At 33.6% G+C, this 22,962-nt stretch overlaps 1 long non-coding RNA gene across 1 annotated transcript in view; it reads right to left on the bottom strand.

Annotated features, from left to right (window-relative positions):
- The window catches only part of LOC120889128 (uncharacterized), a 92,673-nt gene that overhangs the window by 37,195 nt on the left and 32,516 nt on the right, over positions 1–22,962 (bottom strand). The window contains exon 2 of the long non-coding RNA XR_013424588.1: positions 4,873–4,945. This is a non-coding gene — a long non-coding RNA (uncharacterized LOC120889128). The remainder of the gene's footprint in view (positions 1–4,872; positions 4,946–22,962) is intronic.

Here is a 22,962-nt window from a genome sequence, read left to right as displayed (position 1 = left end):
TGCCTGGTATGCACAAGGCCCTGGGTTCAACCCCAGCTCCACAAAAAAAAAAAAAGAGAGAGAGAAGGAAAGAATTTCTTTTTTCTTGGAGGGTGGTATTTATTATATTTATATGTGCACACAATGAAACAGTGTAATTTGATCAATTTCATTCCCCAGTAACTCCCCTTTCCTTCTTCTCCCCCTAGATCCCCTTCCTTTATTCTACTGGCCTCCCTTCTACTTCTTTTTTTTGTTGTTGTTGTTCTAATTAGTTATACATCACAGTAGAATGCATTTGGACACATTATGCACAAATGGAGCACAGCTTCTTATTCCTCTGGCTAAACATGGTGCAGAGTCACACCAGTAGTGTAATCATATATGTATATAGGGTAATAATGTCTGTCTCATTCTACTGTCTTTCCCATCCCCACAGCCCCACCCCTCCCCTCTCTTGACTCTGTACAATCAAAAGTTCCTTCATTTTTTTCTACTCCCCCACCCCCATTATGGATCAGCCTCCACTTATCAAAGAAAATATTTGGCCTTGTTTTTTTTGTAATTGGCTTATTTCACTTAGCATGATGTTCTCTAGTTCCATCCATTTACCTGCAAATGCTATAATTTCATTCTTCTTTAGAGCTAAGTAATATTTCATTGTGTATATGTACCACATTATATTTATTCATTTATCTGTTGAAGGGCATCTAGTTTGGTTGCATAGTTTAGCTATTGTGAATTGAGTTGCTATAAACATTGATGTTGCTGTGTCACTGAAGTATACTGATTTAAAGTCCTTTGGTATAAACTGAGGAGTGGGATAGCTGGGTCAAATGGTGGTTTTATTCCAAGTTTTCTGAGGAATCTCCATACTGTTTTCTAAAGTGGTTGCACCAATTTGCAGTCCCATCAGCAATGCACGAGTGTACCTTTTTTCTCCACATCCTTGACAATACTTACTATTGCTTGTACTCTTGATAATTGCCATTCTGAATGGAGTGAGATAAAATTAAGATACTGAGAATCAGAGTTCTGACTTCCTTCTATTTATCAACTAATTCCTCCAGCTTCACAAAAAAATATGGTGGCTTTGCCTGGGTTGAGTGCTGACCCACTCAACTGGTTAGACATAAAACAGAACTAAATTAGAGCTGGAACTGAGCCCACACTTTTACCCCAACCAAGCCCTCAAATAGTACCCTACATGTTGCAGAAGCCTCACAAAGATTTGTTGTATGAAAACCATAAATAAAAGGCTAGTTGTCAGAAAGTAAGGGGCAGAGTTGAAGGGACTCATAAAGAATCTCTCTCTACTCTGATTGATGACTACACTAAGTAGGATTCAAGAGTGTAACAGATGGAAAAGAAAATAATTCATAATAAAGCTTATGTGGCTTAAATATGTGGACAAATTGAACCTCCTAAAATCGATTCTCAGAATTGGACAAACTTATCTATCTAGGCACAAAGCAATAATAGGCCATTGGATATCTTCTTACAAAAAGAGAATGGCCAAAGAAAGAAAATTACTTTGTTTCTTCCAGATTTACTCGTCACATTGAATCTTTTGTCTTTTTGAAGAGAAATAAATGAAGGCATGGAGGGGGCTGAGATTATCAGTATTGGGATTCCTCCACAAAACTAATAAAGCAGAAGAGCTGTCCTTCACCTCCAACAGGGACAGCAGTTACATAGTTGAGGGTGGGAGGCACTTTTGTGGCTTAAAAGTGTCCACTGTTTACTTTTAATTTCAGACAGTAAATGTCTTACAAAAGATGGACTTTTTGATCATGTGTAGAAAATTTTAAAGTTCACAAATATACTGTCTCGCTGTCTGCCTTCACAAATTAGTATTAACCAATTTCCAGAAAATAAACAGGTGACTCTAATTTCCCAATCTGTACTTCCAGCTCTGAGACAGATCTTGAGTATATCATTGTCCCTTGATGGAGGCACCAATCATGAGGCCACTGATGGAATTGCACATGAAACATGGGGAAAATTCAAATGCCAACTCAAATTAGCTTAAAGCTCTCTCTACTTGTGAAATACAGTAGGTTAATTATGTATATGAATATATTAATACCATGAAACACACCCAGACAAATCTTCAAAACTTGTAAATATGGATTTGTATTTCAGATCTAAGAAAACAGAACCTTAAAAAAATCCAACTTTACTGATTTTAGGGTCAAAAGTCTTAGAAACCAAGCAGCACATGATTCCCATCAGAATGTACCAGTCTGATCAGCCAAAAATTCACCTCTGGACTGTCAAATGGCATAAAAGCCACTGAGAACATGTCAAAAATTTAATATCATACTCAAGGAAAACTTCACATTGTTTCACATTTTATAATGAATATTTTTGTGCTATTTATTTAAAAACAGCTAAAAGAGTGAAAAGTGATTGAAAGATGTCAAATGAAATTATCCAAACAAAATGAAAGGTACAAGTTAAACCTACCTGGGAAACTTAGAAACTAAATACGGATGGTTTAAAAGAGGATGAGAGGAAGTTAAATAGTCAGGTCTACATATTGTATTTAGAGGATTAACCTGGCCACAGAATTGTTTTCTTCTTAAACTAAACCTAAGTCAGTGGAAACTTTGATAAAAATCACATTTGATAAAATTTCGAGAGTAACTCTGTTTCTATTTTTAGCTCTAGTTCTTAGGAAATAAAATTTAAAAATCATTGGGGAACTTTCCAAGTCCAATCACCATAAATTAGTCCTGGTTTCATACGGGTTAATCACAAATGTATATTTCTGCATAGTTTAGAACATCTCTTCCCTGAATTTTTGCTATGCTCTTTTCAGAGGGGATATAATAATATCTTAAAATTTTTGTATTTTTATTAGTTTGTACCATTATGTTTTCAGATAGAATATAATTGCATCCATCCTTTTTTGTAAGATAATTTTAGGTAAATTTTATGTGGAGAGTCATGCAAATTCAAAAATACAGCAAAATTCCAGAAATAAAGCTTCTCTATTCCTGTATTTCCTTATCCTTTCCATTTTTCTTATCTCTGCCTCTTATTTTTTTCAAAAATATGCTTATGACCACTTGTCCAGTCTCCCAATGTTAGAAACAGAACATCTTGGTTAGATGTAGCCCATGAAAGCTTCCACTCCAATCTCGTGCTGATATTTCTGACCTAAATGTTCTCCTCTCACCTGTGGTTTAATCCTGACTTTGTACTAATTTACTTCCTTAGAGAACATTATTTTGAGGGGAGAAGCCATGTTATCATCTAAAATACTACAGTTATAAACAAAACTCATTGCTTCTTCCTCACACTGATTTTCCACTCCAATTTTGGACAACAGTCAGAGACAATGTATCCCAGCTAGTTTCTCAAGCCAAGAACTTTGAAGTCATCTTCTTTTCTCCATCTTTCTTTCCATCCATCCATCCTTCTCACTGAATTTATCATCAGTCAACTCTTTTTTTCCAAGATTTTTCCCCTCCAACATAGTTATTTGGTACACTGTACCTACTACAGGATGCACAAAAAGACAGTTTTTTTACGAGTAAAAATATTAATTACACTAATACAGAGCTCATTCTGAACAGAAACTGGGTTTCTGAAAGTTTGATCTCATTACAATTTTGCCTGACAAAACTTGAAGGTAAATATATGTACTTGGTGCCAAAATAACCATAACCATCCTTACCTTGGATTGTCATCAGCCTGATAAAAAAATACTATATATACATATATATGTATATATATACACATATACATGAAATTACTAATTCATACACCCAAGCATTTGAACCCATTCTGCAGCAAACACTGTGATATCTTTTTAAAAGGGCTCTCAGTGCTAATTCTTGTGGCTTTGGGGACTGCTTATGTATTTTGGAGGCAGCATAGTTTATGATACTCTGAGTAGCAAGTTAGTATACATGATTCTTTAACCCTAGTGATCCTGAGACACAAATATAGTCATCATAGTTGTTCACGTGCCTTCCTCTGACCACACCTTCTCATTCCTCTTTCTGCCTGTTAGCCAACAGAAGACCCAGGCATCTTATAAGACAGCTTTAAATTCATGGTCCTCTAGAAGTTCAGGGATTACTAGAAGTAGCAGAATGGATAAAACAGATTTTAAGATCCTTCCATTTCAACTTTGCTGATTTATGTTTGTATTTTTAAAACATTGGTAAATGAAATGATTCTGTGTTGGTCTCACCATATTAAAGATGAGCACCAGGAAAAATATCATTCCATTAAGAAAGTTTAGCCATGACATGAAGAAGATAGTTACATAAAATTTACATGTCTCAGTTTAGTTTCAACATTTGTAGATTTTTAAATTTTACTTTCAATAATATTTCTTTGCCAAATTACATTAAAATCATTAAAATTATATGAGCTTATTGACATAACTATAATTTAGTTAATTAAAAGATGCACAGATGAGTTTAATTGATCAAAATACATGACTATCATAGTAACTGAACTCATTATTCAGCAAACAGTAGAATAAACCAGTAGTAATTAGCCATCAGCCTTTTTTTCATGGTCACTATACTAGTTAAAATGTTAGCTTTGATTTGAAGCATAGAACATATAAGTTGAAAACTATTTATTATAACTATAGACTACAATAAATTCCAAATGATCAAGTAATCCATTACTGGTTGGTTTGTTAAAATTTTTGTGAGAGAACATTTCTAGGTCTCTTGGGTATTTCCATCTTAAAGGTGAACTGATATTTTGTAAGACTTGCAGGTAAAATTAACTTTAGAACATATAGAAAAGCGAAAAAATACATTTAGATCTTGCTCTTACAACATTTAAGAAAAATAAAGGAAAATTTTTAATTTAAAACATAAACGAGCGCTGGGGATGTGGCTCAAGTGGTAACGCACTCACCTGGCATGAGCGGGGTGCAGGGTTCCATCCTCAGGACCACATAAAAAAATAAAGATGTTGTGTCCACCGAAAACTGAAAAATAAATATTAAAAAATTCTCTCTCTCTCTCATTTTCTCAAAAAAATAAAAAATAAAACATTAATGACTCTATAGGCTGTCATTAAATATCTTAAGAGTATCAAAAGAGAATTTTAATCCATCTCAAAGGAGTAAGTTACAAAGATAATTTATCTTAGTGATAAGTTTTTCAGTCTCTAACACATAAAAAAGAAAAAAGCCATGAGTGAAAGGGTGGAAAGGAAGGATTGTCATCCTCGGTATCACTGTAATTGACATGGTTATAAACATGTGCAAGAAACTGGAATAGAAGAACAGAAGAAAAAAAATGTAAAAAATTAAAATTTTTATCCTTCATTTAGGTCCATATAACTATGGGCCCTGAGATTACTATAGATGGGGCTTTCAAGGGGCTTTTCTCCTTATTTAACCAAAAGGCTCTGTTGTGACACAGAAAATACTCAGAAAGGAAGCCCTCAGACCTTGTTCCTTGAACCCTTTATACTTCCCGCAAAGGTATACACAGATGCCCATATAAGACAAAGGTCTCATTTTTATGGAGAATTCCACAACCTCCATGAGCACCCCATTTCAGTGTTTAACAACAGTCATGAAGTTCTGCCTTTTTCTATAAAGTCGTTCTTTCTTTCTACTCTGTACTCAGATGAGATTGAGAACATCTGGTCCTCATTCCTAATATAATGACATTTCCTGCTCCAGAGTTCCTTTATAAATCACCCTCAACCTTTTCTTCTTTAGGCAGAATTCCAGATCTGCTCACTCTTCTCCAGTCTCATGTGCCACTCTTTTAAGGATCCTTGTCCCATACTGGGTCTGTGAAGAGCCAGTCTCCTCTAACTTAGACTCAGTACCTTGGCTGGGCGGAGCAGAGGTTCCCATTTCAGCCCTGCTGAGCACTCACAGGCTTGCCACCTCCACCTCCACCTCTCTGCAGACCCCTGTGCTTTGGTCCCAGTCCTCAAACATGCTCACGCAAAAAGAATGATTGTATTTCAGGGAGAGACATTTCTTTCCTTCAACTTGTTTCCCCTCTCGGTCCCCAGGGAAAACTGCAGAGCAGACTGAGCTTTGGGAGTCAAGTGGCAGACAGCTGTGGCTTCAGCTTCCAGTGGTCACACAACTCCAGAGGGACTGGAAGGTCAAGGGAAGCATGTAGAACCGCAGGCTGTTCACGTGGCTCGGAGGAGGAGATGACCAACCCCTAATAAAACACCGTCTGCCGGACATGCCATTGGGACTGGCATGCTAATTGAAAACAGCAGGCGTGGGTCTGCCGCTCTTTGACTTTAGCACTCAACTTACAACAGCTTTTCCTTCCACAGGAAAGGCAGTGCTCAGCCAGTAAAGCTGCGCTCTTATTAAAAAAAAAAAAAAAAATCCAAACAAACCAGCACTCCTGCTTTAGTTGAAGATAAAGAAACATTTCTCTTTATTTTCTTTTTCAGGAAGTTCATCTCTGGTTTCTTTCTTTTCAATTAGGCCAAATCTTGGCATTTTTGCACACAAATATTTTATTATATTGGGATGGAAAATGTGTATTAACTGATTTACTACAATTTAAGGGTTTTTTTCTAAATAAAAAAGGCACATTTTTCAACAGTTCTATATTATTTTTATGGAACAGCAATAAACTGCCCACCTTATGCCTTTCCATCTTTCTTTCCCAGAAGTAATTACTTAGAGCTTTTTGAGCTGTTCTTTTGTTGTCTCTACTTTTTTGAATGACATGCTTAGGGTAAGTTTTGATTTTTTAAATTTTAGCCATTATATTTTGACTCTCTCCTATGGAAAACAAATATCTAACCATGTCATTCTACTTCTTTCTTATTCATCCTATTTCCCTAAATTCAGCTTTGCAATGTAGTTATGTCATAAGTTTGGTTAAATAAAGAATAAGGGGTTGGGGTTAGCACTTGGTACCAGAGCCTTGTCTAACGTGCACATCTGTGAGTTTGATTCACACACACACACACACACACACACACACACACACAAATAAAATAAATAAATTACTTAATAAATAGTCACATTACTGTAAACTGAATACATATGATACTATTTATAAATAAATTACATAGTATAATTACTCTTCACAATTCATATAATGTCTTATTTTTCTTGGAGTTTAAATAAATTTTCTCATTTTTCCACTCATTGAGTTTCCTTTATGTATCATTAATTCATTCTTAACTCCTTCTATCTCTCCTTTTAATGTGTTCAAATACAGTAAAGTGTTTATCGATTTGTGTTTATTTATTTCTCTGGCAGCTTTTCCATTTGCTCTGATCTGGGCTGATGTCTCTCTACCAGGTCCGAAGCTGCCGTCATGGTCTCATTCACCTTTGTACTGAGGGTTCCATTCTTGAGAGGATCTATTGTTTTCTAAATTTCATCTCTTCCTCTTTATGAATTCATCCCTTGTTTTGGTGGAGAACATCCTCTCAATAGCTTCTTGAGAAGTGTATTTGAGTGACGATTTTTATTTCTTTTTTGAGATCTTTCAAATTTGAAAACCTCTTCCTATTTCATGGTTGCTCAATTTGGTTGGTTATAGAATTCTAGGTTGGTTATCAGAGCCACTCTGCATTTTGAAGAATTTGCTTCATTGTCATCTAGTTTCTAGCATTGTTGTTGGAAAGTCTAAAGCCACCCTGTTTCTAAATCACTTATGTAGCCTATTTTGTCTTCTTCTGGATGCTTATAGGATCATCTGTTTGTCCTTGGTATTCTGAATTTCACAACCGTGAACCCAGGTGGAGTCCACTCATTAGCACTGTACTGAATACCCATTGGGCCCTTTTAATTTTATGAGATTTTCTTGACTTACTTTATGAATTATTTTACTTTATTTGTTCCACTCAATCTTCTCTGTTCTTTCCTGAAATGTTTTCAAATGTTGAAATTTCTGGGTCTGGGTCAATATTCTAATATTTTTTCTTTTTTAAAAAATTGTCTATTTCCTATACCTAATCTGATTCCTTTTATTGAATTTTAAATTTCTACTATCATATATTTTCATTTCAGATTTTTTTAAATTTATTTTTTATTATTTTAAGGCAAAATGATAATTCAGGTTCTGTTCAATGGGACATTTTTTCATATCTCTCTTCTCTCTCTCTCTCTCTCTCTCTCTCTCTCTCTCTCTTTAAGCTTTTAATATTCCTATATAGCTTCTGGATCTACACAATGCTTTTATTCTGTTCCTTTGGAATATCTATGAGTTTAATGCTTGCAGATTTCTTCAAATGTTGACAATCATTGACTACTTTTAAATACTTCAGCTTATGACAAAAATAAACTGATTGCAAACTTAATTCTCCCTGTGTGCTTCATTCTCTATTTGATCTGACTGCACCACTCTGCCAGGTGAGATTCCTTAATCTTGACTCTTCTTAGTATGCCCCAGAGTATATCTGCTTTATCATTTTAGAGGCTCAACATCTCCTATATTCAGCTCTGCTGAAAGAAGAGCAGTTCCAAGGGATGACTGAGAAGCTCTAGGGAGTTGGTTTCTTCAACTTTCAAGCAATTCTCAACTCCACTTCTGATCCATTTCCCCATGTACCTAATCCCACTTTACTGAGTTTTGGGGGCATGATGGTGCAAACTGTGCTGCTGCTTAGTTTCTCCCAGTCTTCTCTTAAGATTATTTCCTCATTCTTATAATATTTTAATTACCACTTATTCTGCTTTTAAGCTTTCCAAAATTTCTTGCTCTCATATCATTTCTGGTTCTTCTTAATCTTCCAGTCATCATTTAGTAAGCTCTATTTTGTTATTTTAGGGAGTTTTTAGAATGAAAGAAGGAAAACCTATGTGATTAATATGCCATCTTTCACTGGAAATCACCTTGGTTGCCATTCATTCTTTCACTTATCATTTGAAAAGTCTCAACCAGGACATAAATGAGCAGATGACACAGGCCTACTCCTGCAGGAGAAATTAATCTTTAGACCCTGTTACTATATACCATGATACATCTACAAGAGTCACAGACTTTTTTTTTTTTTTTTAATCTTCTTGAATTTTGTAGAGATTTGAGTCAGTAATCTCTTTGTTGGCAGAAACAGTTTTGGATTGATTTCAGTTCTGCAATATATTAGACAGTTGATTCTGACAATTAAACTAATCTCCTAAGTTTTAATTGCTTCATCTTAAAGTAAAGATAAAATAATATCTTCTGGGCCTGGAGTGTAGCTCAGTGATAGAGTGTGTGCTAGGCATGCATGAGGCCCTGGGTTCAGTCACCAGCACCAAAACAAACAGACAAACTTCTTTGGATGACTAGGTGGCAAGAATAGATGTATTGTATGAAAAGTTCCTGGGATGTGGCCTTTAGTATTAATTACTTCATGACTTCCCCAATATTATTCTTCTAAACTTTTGCTTTCTCACAAATTCCTAAAATGATTAGGCAATGTGCTTTATTACTTTTTGAATTTCACAGCATTTTTTGATCAAACTCAAATAATAAATCTTCAGTGTTGATTGAAAAAATCACATATTCTGACCTCAAAATTTTGAGGAAAAAATAGACATTATGGTAGCTGTTCAACAAGACTTTATTTCTTCTTATTCCACTTGCTTAAAAGCTGGGTAATTTTTTGTAAGGTATTTGCCAAAACTAAACTTTGTATTTTCTTCTATAAAATGAGGATAATGACATCTTTTTTAAAAAGTTGTGTTAAATGAAATGGTATATCATATATAAAGTACCTAGTACTGTGATTTACTTATTAAATAAGACTAAAAGGGGAAAAAAAAACCTTACTTAGAGTTCTCACATGTTAATACTAGGGAAATTGCCATTCAAGTGTATATCTACTACATTTAATTTCAGGATAATTTATCTTTCTCTAATAAAATTTACTCAGTTTTTGAGAAGATTCCTTAATCAGTTTTGTTTAAATATTTTAAATAGCTCCAACTAACAAAATATTTATTCTAGAGAAATTTGAAAGGGACTTACAAAATTTAAATGATATTTCTATTTAGCACAATAATTTAACTTTTATAATTTCCCCAACTCCACCATGTATACATACATGAGTGATATGTTTATGTGTATACAAATATGTGAATGCTTATATATAAAAATTGAAAACTCAGAAAATATGCTATCACACTGTTATCTCTGGAATAGGTTAAACAAAACGACTTTTACTTTCTGTTTCATATCTATTGGTTGAATTTTTATGAATATAAATTTTATAGCTTTTTCATAATGAGAAAAATAGGCTCTTAGTAAGTTTTTAAAGATTTCTGTGAAGTAAATTTGGATCTCCTTAGGCACATTCAATTCTGGTAGGTACTATGACACTTTGAACATTTGTATCCCAGAAACATGATAAACACTCCTGCTTGCTCATTTATTAAGTCTTTCTTAGCTGTAACAATAGTTTCTCTGAACTCTTAAATATTGGGGAAAGGAGGATATTATTTAAATACTATAGAATTAATCACATAATACTAAAGACTATTAAAGGACTTAAAATCATAAAATTCCACTTTAACTTTATACAATAGCAAAATAAATGTACAATGTCTATTTATTATATAGAAATTTGTGACAGTATGGAAGCTAAGATATTCTAAAATGGGCCTATCTCTGACACCATGAAGAACAAAAATTTCAGAAAAATACGTAAAGTTTAAACATGTATAAACTGATTTCAAGTAAAAGGGAAATTCTAGCTTGGCAAATATAAAAAGGGAACACAAAATGAGATTGGGAAGTAGGAACTGAGACCATATATTGCAAACCAGAAGTGTTATGGGTAGAGATATTAGATTTAAGGAATGGGAGATGGGTTATTACTATACAATGCAAGAGAGGACATAGTCTTAAAATGCAGGACTTGATATTTTTGAATGGAAAGAAATCTTCACTTTATTGCTTAAAATCATTTGGTGTCTTATAATAATAAGAATTAAGTATATATCCTTTAGCATAGTTTACAAAGTCCTTATTAATCTGTGAATTTATCTACTAGATTTCTAGCCCTATATGTAGTCTTATATAACACATATTAATTGTGCAAATTAATGGAGTTCAGTGTGATATTTCCATACATGTATACTGTGAGCAATGATCAAATCCAACCACCCTATTTCCATCCTCACCCACACAGCCTTCTCAGTCTGTAGTAACCACTATTATATATTTTTAGCTTCTACATGTGAGAGAGAACTCGCAATATTTATCTATTAGTGTCTAGTTTATCATACTTAATATACTGGTCTCCAGTTGCATCCATTTTGTTTCAAATAACATGTTTTTAGTCCTTTTATTAACAGCTGAATAGTATGATAGTATTCCATTTTGTATATCTACCACATTTCCATTCATCTGTTGATAGGCATCTAGATCAATTCCATATCTTAGTTATTGGAAGAAGGACACAATAAACAAGGACATGGAGGTATCTCTTTGATATACTGATTTCATTTTCTTTGGATATGTATCCAGAAGTGAGATATCTTGGTCATATGGTAGATCTACTTTTAGTGTTTTGACAAATTTCTCCACTGTCCTCCATAAATGAAAGCAATAATTTACATTCTTATTAACATTGCACAAGAGTTTTTTTTCCTTCACATCCTTGTCACATTCATTATTTGTTTTTATAATAGCCCTTCTAACTGAAACAAGATGATATTTTATTATAGTTTTAATTTGCATTTCATTTGTTGCTACCGACACTAAACATTTTAAAATTTACTTGTTGGCCATTTGTATTTCCTCTTTTGCAAAGTGTCTGTTCAGAAAATTTGCCCATTTGTGATTGGATGATATTCTTTTTAAAAAAATTAAGTGTATTGAGTTTCTTATATATTTTGGATATTAACCCTCTGTCAGATGAACAGTCAGCAAATCTTTTATCCCATTCTATAGGTTGCCTCTTTACTCTGTTGACTATTTACTTTGTTGTACAAAAGAATTTTAGTTTGATGTAATCTGATATGTCAATTTTTGGTTTTGCTTCCTGCGCTTTTGGGGTCCTATCCGGAAAGTCATTGCCTTTACCAATATCTTTAAGAGTCTCCCTTATTTTCTTCCAGTATTTTCTGAGTTTCAAGTATTACATTTAAGTCTTTGATCCATCTTGAGATTTTTTTTTTGTATAGATTGTGAAGAGTCTTCTGCATGTGGATATTCAGTTTTCCAGTACCTTTTATTATTGATTTTTGTGGTTTTGCAAAGAAATAATTGACTTTACTTGCATAACTTTGTTTCTAATATCTCTATTTTGTTCCATTAATTTACGTGTCTGTTTTTGTGCCAACACCATGATCTTTTGCTTACTATGTCTCTATAATATGTCTTGAAATCAGGTATTGTGTTCACTCCAATGTTATTTTTGCTCAATATTACGTTGACCATTTATTGAAAAAATTCCACCTAACAGCTGCTGCAGAATACACATTCTTTTCATGGAATCTCCTTTAGAATTGACCTTCATTAGGCCACAAAATAATTTCTTAACAAATTTAAAAAATTGAAATCATATTCTATGTTTTTCTTGACCACAACAAAATAAAATTAGAATCAACAATGAGATATTTTTACAAATTTTGTAAATGCATGGGGACTGGATAAGATAATTTGGAGTGAATACTAGAACATCAAAGAAGTGAGAAGGGAAATTTAAAGATTTCCTTGAAACTAATTAAAACGGAAACATACTAAAATTGATGAAATGCAGCAAAAACCAGTAGTCAGAGGGAAATTTACAGTAATCAGTGCTTACATTAAAAATAAAAAAGATTTCAACTAAACCCCATGATGATGCATCTCAAGAACTTAGAAAACAAGAGCAAGTCAAACCCAAAATTAGTAGAATAAAAAGAAAATCAAAGCAGAAATGAATGAAATAGAAACTTAAAAAACAATACTGAAAATCAATAAAACACTGTTGGTTCTTTGACAAGATAAACAAACTGAGAAACCTTTAGCCAGACTAATGCCCCCCCCCCAAAAAGGAAGACAAAGTAAATAAAATTAGAAATGAAAATGGAGATTTTGTATCTAATATCACAGAAATTCAAAAGATCTGTAAGGATTTTTATGAAAGAAACTATCTGTTGGCATATTGAAAAATGTAGAAGAAAGGTAGAAATACCTGGATATATAAAACTTATCAAAATTGAACCAAGAGGATATAACACACCTGATTAGACTAATGACAAGTTAATAAGATTGAAAAAAAGTCCACCAACAAAGAACGTCTTAGACCAGATAGCTTCACTGCTGATTTTTTACCAAACTTTTAAAGAACCAATGTCAATTCTTATCAATCTATTAAATTGAAGGGAAACAAAACTACTCTGTTAGCAAAGACAGACATAGACATAACTACAGCAAAAATAAAACAAAACTTGCAGAACAATATCCCTGATTAATATAGATGGAATATACTCCTCAAAAACAAAACAAAACAAAACACTTGTATACTGAATTTAACAGCACATAAAAAAGATTATACCACACAAGCAAGTTGGTTTTATTCACGCATCAAAGGATAATTCAACATGCACAAATCAATAAACATTGTACAACACATAGAGACAAGAATAACAATCACATATATGAGGGAAGGGAGCCTGTAATAAAATGCAAAAACATTCAGGATAAAAGCTGTCAACAAATTTAGTAAAGAGGGATCAAGTTTAACATAATAAAGACTACTTGCAATAAAACCATAGCCAATATCATACAGAATTTGGAAAAACTGAAAGCATTTTCTCCAAAGTCAAAATCAGGAAAGAGAGAAGGATGTCACTCTTACTTCTCTTTTTCAATATAGTAGTAGAAATTCTAGCCCAAACAATTAGGCAAGTAAAAGTAATAAAAGGCATACAAATAGGCTAAGAGGAAGTCAAATTATAGAAAAACCATATGTACAGACTTATTGGAGTAGGCACATGGTTACAAAGAGGCTATACACTCTTGATTCTTCTTTGTTCACTAGCATATTCTCCCATGCCTAGAACTCACACCTGTTCTCCTTTGCCTGGATAACTTTCATTCTCCCTTAAGATTTACCTCAGGACCCATTATTTTCCACATATCTATATCCCTCAAGTCTAGAAAAATAACTCACATAGTAAGGATTCAATGTAATTTTGTAAATTAATATACTAATAACTCCTACCTGCTTTAACAAAAGACTTTTATCATGACATTAATTAATTTGTACTTCAATATTCTCTTTATGATCTTTCTGTTCCATTGAGGCATGTGGGGAGCAAGGCTTCTCTGTACTTGGCAGTGTATTCATGACTAAACAGGTCTTGAAGGCATACTGAGAAAAAAACTATATCCATGTCGAGAAGAAAACTGGGTCATGGAGATCAGAGGTAACACAACAGCACTAGGTGTGTGTCTGCATGAATATGAGTGCATAGACTCATTGTCCATATTGTTTTAGTCTTATTTTCATCACTTTCTAGCATTATTGAACTTAAGCGAATCATTTATCCTCCTATGCTGTCATTTTCTTATTAATGAATGCAGGTAGTTAGCCCTATTCTGCTATTTTTAAAAAAGGTATAATGAGGCTCAAAGGAAGTATGTAGAAATTTGTGACTGATGAAATTATAAGGTGGTTTATGAATATAATACATTAACATTTTTTTCAACTTAAGAGAAGTTATCTATTTTAGAGCTTAGAAAAAATATAAGAAGTTAAATCATTGCTAGTAGATATACTTCAGTTGCTAAAGAATCACCACAGAATATCCAGGTGTGGGCTTTACCTCTGGAAGTGGTGAAGGATAGCATAGCTGATTGGTTGCAAATACCTGAATAATTCTGAAGGTTAAGGATAATTTTGGGAGTGGGACTCCATAAGTGAGAAATGTGACAGGGAGGGAAGAAGGAAGCAGTTTCTTTCATACTGAGCAGAGTAGTGCTTGCTTTCATTTGGTGCTGTCTTAATTTAATCTTATGTAATTATCATCAATTAACAGTTTGTCATTTAGTTTAAATGACTTTCAAATTAATAAAATCATTCACACCAATCAGGCTGCTGCTATCTTTCCATGATTCCCAGTAGAGTATCTCATGGTGGGGTGGGGGGTTGTTCAAATTAAACTCTGTGCTTCAAATAGGTTTAAATTTCAGGGGAAGATATATTATCTGAGAAAATGCTTCATTGGTTTTATTTCTGATGATAAACAGAAATGAGCTGTTGTGGGAAGTCTGAGGTTGTGAGTTTTATATGATAGTCTGTTTTGATTGATTCTCATTAATTCAAATAGGTGAGATGTGTTTTCATTAAAACCTAATTAAAGGCTGTGTAAAGGTCAGCTTTAGAGTTATTTGCCAAGAAGAAAAATTTCGCAAGGAAGGTAGCAATAGTTATAATGCATCAGCATGTGCCAACTATGATTCTGGTGCAAGGTCAGCAAACCCCAGCCATAGGAACAAATCCAATATGTTGCCTGTTTTTGTTTTAGTTTGGCCTGTTTCTTTTTTTTCAACTTGTGGTAAAAATACAACATAGCCTATCGATAGATTTTAATGTGAACAATACAGTATTGTGAACTATATACAAATTGTTATATAGTAATCACTGGATGTTTTTAATCTGCAAGACTAACACTGTACCCACTGCCCATTGCATAGAAACTCCCATTTATTTCTCTCTCTAGACCTTGGAAAACAACATTTTTCCTTTCTGTTTTTGTGAATTTCACAATTTTAGATGGCTCATATAGATGGACTCACATAGAACTTGTCCTTCAGTGACTTGCTTGTATCACTTAGCATAATTTCCTTAAGGTATATTTATGTTGGAACATATGACATGATTTCCTTCCTTTCCCACTGAATTATATTCTTTTGGATACCTGCACCACATTTTCTTTATCCATTCATCCATCTGTGGACATTTAGTTTGCTTCCACTTGACTATTGATTATGCTTCAATAAACATGGGAGTGCAAATACTTCTTTGAGAATGTCTTATTGATTATTTTGATAAATACAGAGAAGGAACATTGATAGATGATTTAGTAGTACTATTTTTAATTTTTTCAGGGAACTCCAAACTGTTTTTTCATAATGGCTGCACTGTTTTAGACTCCCAACAACAATGCACAAAGATGCCATTTTCTCTACATCCTTGCCAACATTTGTTATTTTCAGGTTTTGGTATTTATCAATCTCATGCAAACATATAAAAATGAAAACTAGGGCTGGGGATGTGGCTCAAGTGGTAGCGCGCTCCCCTGGCATGCGTGCGACCCGGGTTCCATCCTCAGCACCACATACAAACAAAGATGTTGTGTCTGCTAAAAACTAAAAATAAATATTAAAATTCTCTCTCTCTCTCCCCTCTCACTCTCTCTTTAAGAAAAATGAAAACTATCTCATTATAGTTTTAATTCACATTTCCTGATGATTAGAGAAAATCATTTGTTGAGCATCATTTCATATATTTGTTGGCTATTTTTAAGTTTTCTTTGGAGAAATGTCTATTCAAGTCTTTCATCAATTAAAAAAATGGATTATTTACTTTTTTGTTATTATTGTTGAGTTATAAGGGTTCCTTATTTATTCTAGATATTAACCCTTAATGAGGTATATGGTTTGCAAATATTTTCTTCCATTCCATAGGTTGTCTTTTCAACATGTTGTCTGTTCAATCTAATTGCTTAACTTACTCTACAGAAGTTTTTCAGTTTAATGTAGTCCCACTTGTCTACTTTTGCTTTTATTGCCAGTGCCTTTGGCTTTATATCCAAGAAATCATTGCCAAGATCAATGTTATGAAGCTTTTTTCCCTGTGTTGTTTCCTAAGTGTTTTATAGTTTCAGGTGTTTAAGACTTTAATTTATTTTGAGTTGATTTTGGGGTATGGTGTAGGATAACTGTCTAATTTTGTTCTTTAACATGTGGCTATCCAGTTTTCTTAAGAGCAGTTTTGAAAAGACAATTCCCATTATGTAGTCTTGGCACCCTTGTCAAAGATCACTTGATTTTACTTGAATGAGTTCTTTCCTCAGCTATCCATTCTATTCCATTTGTCTATATGGCTGTCTTCATGCCAGCACTATATTATGTTGATGATGGGACCTGTATAGTGTGGTTTGAGGAGACGAAGTGTAAGGCCTTCAAAATGTTTTTTCTTCTCAGGATTGCTCTGGCTGTTCAGTATCCTTTCTGGTTCCATACAAATCTAAGGATTATTTTTCTATTTTTTCAATAACACCATTGAGACATTGATAGGGATTGTATTGAGTAGGTAGATCACTTTAGGGAGTATGAATATTTTAACAATACTAAGTATTCCAGTCTATAAACTCAGATGTCTTTCCATTTATTTGCATCTTCTTCAATTTCTTTTGACAATGTTTTATACTTTCAGTATAGAAATCTTTCACCTCCTTGGTTAAGTTTATTCCTAAGTATCATCTTCTTTTTGATGCTGCTGAAATGGTATCTTTTTCTTAATTTTTTTCTCCAGATTATTCACTGTTAGTATATAACTAACAGTGAATAATCTGGAAAGGCAATTGGTTTTTGTATCCTGCAAGTTTGCGGTATGCATTAATTAGTTCTAAATATTTTTGTAGACTTTTTATGGTTTTCTAGTTATTAGATCATGTCATCTGAGAAGAGGGATGATATCATTTGTTCTTTCAGATTTAGATAACTATTTTTTTTTTCTTGCTTAATTATTCCAGGTAGGACTTCCATAACTATGTTGAACAGAAGTGATGGGAGGGAGCATTCTTGCCTTGTTCCTGATCTTTGCAGAAAAGTCTTATGTTTTTCACTATTGAATATCATGTAAGCTGTGGACCTTGCACATGTGGATTCTATTAACTTGAGATGAACTCTTTCCTAGTTTTTGAGTGGTTTTATCATGAAAAGGTGCTGCATGTTGTCAAGGGTTTTTTTTTTTTTTTGCATCTATTTAGATAACCATTTTATTTTACCCTCGGTTATGTTAGTGTGGTGTATCATGTTGATTACTTTTTATGTCAAAGCATTCTAACATCCCAGAAATAGCAACCACTTGATTGTGCTATATAATCCTTTTAATATGTTGTTCAGTTAGTTTGCTAGTATTTTGTTGATGATTTTTACACTTATGTTTATCAGGGATGTTGGCCTCAGTTTTCTCTTCTTGTGTCTTCATCTGTCTTGATACAGGATAATTCTACCTCAGAAGAGTTTGGAAATGTTCATTTTTTTTTCAATTTTATGGATGAGTGTAAGAAAAATTGGTTTTACTTCTTTAAATGTTTAGTGCAAGCCTCCAGTGAAAGCTCTAGACCTGGGTTAGACTTGGGGAGTTTTTAATTATTGGTTCAATCTCCCTACTACTTTAAGCTGAGTTCAGATTTTCTATTTCTTCATTTTCCGGTCTTGATAGTTTGTATATTTTTATATCTATTACTTTAAGGATATTGCCACAGCCCGGCTGGCTGGGCAAAATAACTGGGGGTGGGGTGGCGGGGGTGGTGGTGGTGATGAGCAACTTGTGTAGATTGATACAGCAGGAGTGGGAGCCCTTTATTGTAGGACCTGGGGAGTATTTATACATTCCACACAGCTTATCTAATTAACATAAAATAGATACAGCAGTCAACCAATAAGAAATCTCCACACTTAATGGCTTGCTGGCGCCACCTCACAAGCCACTCCCTCTGGCAAAATACCAGGCGCCATCCAGACTTGTTTACAGACTCTAACATTTGCCAGGCGCCATCTTGACATGTTTACAGACTAACAGGATATCTAATTTGTCAGAAAATAACTATATACTGTATATAATTTTTTTTATTTCTGTGGGATCATTACAGTGTCTCCTCTTTTAGGTTTTTATTTTATTTGAGTCTTACCTTTTTTATTAGTTTTCTTTTCAATTTTCTTCATCTTTTCCAAAAAATAACAAATTCATTGATTTTTTTCTGTTCTCCCTTTGTTTTATTTCTGTTCTAATCTTTATAATTTCGTTCTTTTTTAAGTGTGTGTTTAGTTTGTGTATCTATACCTTGTACCTTGACATGAAAATGTAAGTTGTTTATTTGAGCCCTTTCTTCTGTTTTAACACAGATATCTACCACTATAAACATCTCTGAAGAATATATTTTCTTCATCTTATAAATTTTGCTGTGCTGTGTTTTTATTTTCATTGGTCTCAAGATATTTTTGAATTTCCATTTTGATTTATTCTTTGACTCATTGGTTGTTCACAAGTATATTGTTTAGTTCCCACATACTTGTGATTTTTCCAAAATTTCTTCTGTTATTGATTTCTTGTTTCATTTCATTGTGGTTAAGAAAGATACTTGGTATGATACAAATCTTAATTTGGTTAAGACTTGTTTGTGACTTACCATGTGTTCCACACAGAAGAATGTTACATGTATGCCTAAGAAGAGTGTGTATAATGCTTTCATTGGATACAATATTCTACATAAGACTGTTTTAGTCAGCTTTTTTTTTTTTTTTTTTTTTTTTTTTTTTGCTACGGTGACTGAAAGATCTGACAAGAACCAGTAGAAGAGGAGAAGAGTTTTAGAGATTTCAGTCCATAGTCTAGCTAGCTTTATTTCTCTGGGTTTGAGGTAAGTCAGAACATTCTGGAGGAAGAGTGTGGTGGAGGGAAGCAGCTCAAGACATCACAACAGAAAGCAGAGAGAACTCTGCTTGACAAAGACAAAATATATTATAGCCCAAAGGCATGCCAACCCACCTTCTTTAGCCATACCCTACCGTCTTTCAGTTACCAGTCAGTTGATCCCTATTGGGATAGTAATTTGACTGGGTTACGTCTTTTATAACTCAATTATTTAGGGCTGGGATGTGGCTCAAGTGGTAACGTGCTCACCTGGCATGTGCGGGGTGCTGGGTTTGATCCTCAGCACCACATAAAATAAAGATGTTGTGTCTACCAAAAACTGAAAAATAAATATTAAAAATTCTCTCTCTTTTCTCTCTCTCTTTGAAAGAAAAAAAAACCTCAATTATTTCACCCACTAAACCTTTTTGTCTTGCATATGAGCTTTTGGGAGACACCACAAATCTAAACCATAACAATAAAATTAAATTTCTTTTATATACAGTATTCATCAATCTATCTATTTCCTTATCCATCATTTATCTACTTGTTTTACACATTACTTAAAATGGAGTGCTTAAATCATCCACTGTTATTGTGTTTCTATTTCTTTCTCAATTTTGTCAAAAGATTATAACAATTATATTTATAATTGTTTTATTTTTCTGGCCATTTGACTATTTTATCATTGTATAACATCTTTCTTTGTGACAGTTTTTGAATGAAAGTATATTTTGTCTGATATGAGTATGTCTACCACTCCTTTCCATTGATTATCATTTGCATAGAAGATCATTTTCCTTTCATTGACTTTCAGCCTATGCCTATACTTAAATCTGAAGAAAATCTCTTGTAGTCAGTATATAGTTGGATGTTTTTTGTCCATCAGTACTCTGCCTTTTGATTGGAAAGTTTAATATACTTACATTTAAAGTAATTGCTGATAGAAAAATTACAATTTCATTATTTTTTTCTGTATTATTGCTTTTTGTCATTGTTATCTCCCTGTTTCATTTTATTTATTTATTTACTTTGTGATATCCTTTGATTTCTTCTTATTTGTTTTGTATATCTTTCATAGATAGTTTCTTTGTACTTACAATAAGGTTTTACATAAAACATGTTATATTTTTGTAAGAATACATTTCAATTGTATGACAACTAATCTTCAATCAAATACAAAAACTCGAAATTTTATTTCCTACACATGCTATATGTAATTTATGTCATAAATTTATTTTTTAATATTTGCATATATATTTACATGTTTTATAGTTTATTTGTTTTAAATCCTAATCTAGAATTGACAGTGATTCATATACTGCCATTACAGTATTACAGTATTTTATGCTTGTCTATATGATTAGCATTTCCAGAAAGTCTCATACTTCTTTATGCTTTTGTGTTTCTGCTCAGTATTCTTCATTTTGACTCCAAGGACTCCATTTAGCATAGGTCTCCATTTAGCATGTCTTTAAGTCGACTCTAGTGATGATGAAAAGTCTTTATTTATTCTTCATTTTTAAACATAGTTTTGCCAAATATGGCATTCTTGATTGGCAGGTGTTTTTAATTATTTTCTTTTCTTATAGCTTTTTCTATGTATTATCCCATTCCTTTCTGGCCTGGAATGTTTCTGATGAAAAATCCATGGATAATTTTATGTTTTCCTGTGCCTGACAGGTCACTTCTTTCACAGTTTTCAATTTTTCTTCTTTTTAAAAAATTTTCAATGATTTAATTTTAATGTCTCATTATAGTCTTCCCTGAGTTTATCTTATTCAGGGTTTGTTGGGATTCTTGAATTCGGATGTCTATTTCCTTCCTGAGATTGGGAAGTTTTCAGCCATTAGTTTCTTAAATAAGCTGTCACTGTCTCTTACTTATGTCTCTGGGACTCCTGTATGTGTCCTAAAGGGTGTCCCGTAAATTCACAAGACTTCCTTCTCTCTTATTCCTTCTTTTTTTCTCCCTTCTTTTGATTGAATAATTTCAAATGATCTATGTATAAATTCACTAATTATTCTAATGGATCAAATCGGCTGTTGAAATTCACTTTGTGAATTTTTCAATTTAGTTATTTAGTCTTCAGTTCCAGATTAGTTCTTTTTAATCTATTCCATCTCTTTATTGATATTCTTATTTTGTTCATGCATCACTTCTCTTCATCTCATTGAGAATTTTTTATGGTTATTTTGGATCCTTTGTCAAGGAATTTATACACTTCTGTATCTTTAGGGTCAGTTTATGGATATTTATATTGTTCCTTTGGTTGGGCCAAGTTTCCTTGTTTCTTTTTGTACCTTGTTACTTTATGTAGGGTTCCATATTTTTTTAAATCCACCTCTCCAAGTATTTATGGACTGGATTTATACAGGAAAAAGCCTTCACCAACCGGCCTGGATAAAGATTCTGGGAGCCTATCAAACATTTTCTGGAGATTTGTCATCCTGAACTCAGATATGTAAATTCCCAAAGAGGTTTTGTCAATTTCTTTTTTCAGGAGCATATGATCTCTTGCTCACTCTGGTGTATGCCTATGGTACAACACATTCTTAAGCAACTGAAAATACTCAGCTCTTTCTTTCTCAGTGACCCATCCAGGAACCCAAATTATTCCAGATACTGCCAGTGCTCTTATACTGGTAAGATAGAAATCACTCCCTCAGACAAACCCTTCATCCCTGAAAAGCTACAATGTTGGAATCATATTCCACTCTCCTCTCTGTCCTATCTTCAAGGGGAAAAATATCAAGCTAATTTTCCTCTGCTGGATTACAGATCCTCAGTAGCATCAGCAAGCTTCCCAACTGTTTTGTTCTTAGCAGTTCCATCATCTAGAGTACATCAGAACCTACCAGTGCTTAGAGACAGGTGAAACAGAAACCAATACCTCTTGAAGACTCCTTCCTTAAAAGCCAGAACATTGGATGCATGATTAATTCTTTTTCCACTAGCACTCCCTCAATCTCACCCTAAGAAAAAGCTGCTGAGCTACATTGTGTTTTGTATTCTGTATTGCAATTCTTTTGATGCACAGTACCTAGATCATCTTGGTTCTCAGTGGCTGTCAATCATCTAAAGAATTCCAGGTCCCATAAATGCTACAAATTAGGTAATATGGAAACCAGTACTTAGCACATATCCTAAGAAGTACACAGATAAGCTAGAATATTGGAGTTATGCTGTATTTTTCCCTTTTCTCTTCAAGGAAGAAGCATCTGACTGTATTGGTCTCTGTCTGTTGTACCAGAGTCCTCTGGATAAACAGCAAAGAAACCAACTCTCTCCTATTCTCAGTGGCCCCCATCTAGAGTTTGCCAGATCCCATCAGTGCTCCAAGTCAGGCAAGACTGAAATCTGTTCCTTGTGCAGCCCCTTGAAAATGTGGAATGTTGGATGCATGCTGCAACTCATTCCCTTCCCAGGGAG

The sequence above is a fragment of the Ictidomys tridecemlineatus genome, chromosome 8 (genome assembly GCF_052094955.1).
Source record: "Ictidomys tridecemlineatus isolate mIctTri1 chromosome 8, mIctTri1.hap1, whole genome shotgun sequence".
Classification (NCBI taxonomy): domain Eukaryota; kingdom Metazoa; phylum Chordata; class Mammalia; order Rodentia; family Sciuridae; genus Ictidomys; species Ictidomys tridecemlineatus.
Note: the sequence above shows the minus strand (reverse complement) of the source record. Positions and strands in the feature narration are given on the sequence as shown.